Source organism: Anneissia japonica, unplaced genomic scaffold, assembly GCF_011630105.1.
Source record: "Anneissia japonica isolate Jap-2015-1 unplaced genomic scaffold, ASM1163010v1 scaffold287754_len4335492_cov202, whole genome shotgun sequence".
Classification (NCBI taxonomy): Eukaryota; Metazoa; Echinodermata; class Crinoidea; order Comatulida; family Comatulidae; genus Anneissia; species Anneissia japonica.
Window position 1 is genome coordinate 2,678,004 of NW_022705543.1, and position 3,048 is coordinate 2,681,051.

Consider the following 3,048-nt stretch of genomic DNA (forward strand, 5'->3'; position numbering starts at 1 on the left):
ATATATGCCTACATTAAAATGCAACATAGGCCTACTGGGAAACATCAATGCTGTTCAAAGAAAAAGAGCGTTAAGGCAAGACTCGATGGAGACAATGCATTTAAGCTAATACACACATATTATATATAAAGTATGTATATTTATAAATATACATATATAAATATATAGGCCTATATACGGTAAAAGCCGAAAATTTCTTCAAAATAAAGCAAATCGAAGAAGTGCTAGCGAGAATGCACACATACGCCACCCTTATGGAGTGCAGTTGCTGAGTACTCTACCAGTCAAAACACCTAACCTTAACCTTCAAAATCATGACCAAATCATAGTAAATTATTTCCAAAAGTTGTATAAGCGGTATCAACAATACAGTATGTTTGCTATCAGAAAATTCACACGTTGTTATTGATGTTCTTCGGATGTGTTCAGGTAAAAAGTAATTAATTCAGCAGATTTTCTAAATTGCTTTTTGATACCATGCAAGGACAACTAGTTGCAAGAGGATGTTAAAATAAGGATATACTCAATTGACCAAGTAACCTATATTTTTTCCCTGGTAGTAAGCCTTTTACAAATCTTAATCCAGATTAAACACAAAAAATATAGCATAGTCCCTTGAAGTTTCCACTCCACTCCATGCTATACGAACATTTTTTAAATCGGATAACCCCTATTATATAGGCCTATATCTTTTCAAGCTGCCTTCCATTAAACCCCGCTCCTTGAATATTGTTTCCATTGTCCCACAGAAAGACAGCGTAAACGTATGTAAACACGTTTGTTTGTGGAAAAGGCGCGTATTCCTGGCCCTATTCTGATTGGTCAGTTCTTAAATTTGATTTTAAGGTCTATTTCACCCTTTCGTATTTCAATATTCGGTTCTATATTTAATAGTATCCATATTTTGCAATCTGAATTATAATTTATAGTACTGTATATGGAGGGTAAGGCATTTAGCACTGAATAGTAATAATCATAACGCATCATTTCTGCATATTATTGTGTCCTATTAATAAACATATTCCAGTATACAAACTCTTATCTACAGTTGGTTCACGTGTACTATACTTTCGATTCAGTGCTTCATTATTCTGAGCATGCAGCGCACTATATTCATCGAATAATGGGACGACAAATAGATATTGAAACAATTGTCCTTTTAAAAATAATTAAATTAAATAAATTACATAGACTATCCGTAAATAGACAACTGCGACCTACATAGGAAACTTCTCGCTCTGGGCAAGAAGGTAGTTCACCGCCCTGGATGGATGGAGGCTACTTCTACTTGAATAATTGGTGTTGCAGCCAGGGGTGAATCAACTCCAAGAGAACGCCCTTTCACTCACAGGCGCCTTGATTGATGTACATCCACATTTATACACCCTAAACAATGTCACATTTTAAAAATATTTTAATTCCTTATATTTTTGTTAGGTTTTCCACATCCTTCCTTTTAACTTATGATTTAAATTTCTTTTTATGAGTGTAAATATTTTTTTTTAATTTTATGTACCCCAGTGGAATTTAATTTCCTTGAAACTTTTATGCAATTCTTTGCCTTAGAATTTTATATTCTGGAATTACGCACTTACATTTTTTAATAATAGGCCTAAGTTCTGCTTGTTTTTGTACAGATTAATATTTTAAATTATTCAAATTATTTAATTGTTAAAATTTAGTCATTGGATATATTGTATTATATAAATGTTTGGTTCTTTGTTTGGTTAGTTTTCGTTTCATTGTTTCTTATTTTGTATTTAATATTTTGGACCACAATGAAGATAAATTTGCCAGTTTCTCCTTAATTGAATTTTTATCCTTAAATGTTTTTGTTTTTGTGTTCATAATAAGAAATACAAATCTAGTATGCATTGGACTGAATATGAGCATTACAGGCATTAATTTTTATTTAAATAATTAATCAAAAATTAAAGGTGGCCTTGATCTAAACCATAAAAAAATAACTACAGAGAAGTGATGGTACAGGTCAAGTCACGCGCGACTAAGGGCCCGTTCGAGCAAAAAATGCCAACCATATTCCGTTTATTTCACCGGGTAATCGCGCTGAGCACTCAGCGGGTGGTCGACCGTTCGAGCAAGTTTTAGCTCACGGTAAATACGTGTAACGCACGGATATTTTTTCGCTCGAACGGGCCCTAAAAGTATCTTCAGAGTGGCAAACGCGATTCATTAACCTTCTCAATCGGATGTTTTGCATTAGTGTCATGCATGTCTGACTTTCGGGCTAGGCCTGTATTCAAATATTACACAATAAGGATCAACGGGCACACCAAAGCTAACGATCATATCAACCATAATTGTAGTATTAAGTTGTGTAGTTTTTATTTTAAGAGCATTAAGGTCTACACAGCCATTGAGCGACCGAGTCAGTTTATCTTGTGCTGTTAAAAACCTAACTGTACACGGGGAAATTGTACTGTTTGAATTTAAAAAAAAACAAAAAAAAAAAAAAACTATGCAAAATGAGTTTACATTAAGCATTGCATGGTCAGGATATAATAATAATAATAATAATAATAATAATAATAATAATAATAATAATAATAATAATGATAATAATAATAATACAGTGGTATTCAGAAGAAATAAGAGACAGTAAGGTAGGCATACACACTTTTGTCAAAACTGTAACACTGTTTATAGTCAACAATCTAATATATCTTGAAGGGTTGCATGACGAGTATTTATAACAAAATCATTAAACTTTCGGTACAACATGTGTAAAAAAGTATGGTTTATGAGCTGGTGGTTTTACTTCGAAAACCATATTTTGTTATATATGCGACCGAAAGTTCGTTGTGTTGTTAACAATCTAATAGTCCGGCAGCTTAGCAGATGGATGTGGACGTTCCGGACAAAAGCACCATTTTTTTTTTACATGCTTCTTATTGTCATAGCATTCAATTTTTGGTAGGAACCACCTCATCCGAGGTCATTATGGCGGCCATCTTGGATTTCAAAATGGCCGCCTAATAAAACCTATGTTTATCTATATCTTCGCTTCTAAACCACTTGGAATTATAA

At 33.1% G+C, this 3,048-nt stretch overlaps 1 protein-coding gene across 2 annotated transcripts in view; it reads right to left on the reverse strand.

Moving 5' to 3' along the window:
- Positions 1-3,048, reverse strand: part of LOC117105732 (neuropeptide Y receptor type 1-like) — a 22,245-nt gene that overhangs the window by 14,680 nt on the left and 4,517 nt on the right. Inside the window, exon 1 of one of the 2 annotated variants that reach the window (XM_033246987.1) lies at positions 1,222-1,242. The exons of the other annotated variant lie outside the window; for it this stretch is intronic. The gene's annotated coding sequence lies outside the window, so the exon portion shown is untranslated. Of the gene's footprint in view, positions 1-1,221; positions 1,243-3,048 lie in introns of those variants that run through there. 2 annotated transcript variants of the gene reach the window in all.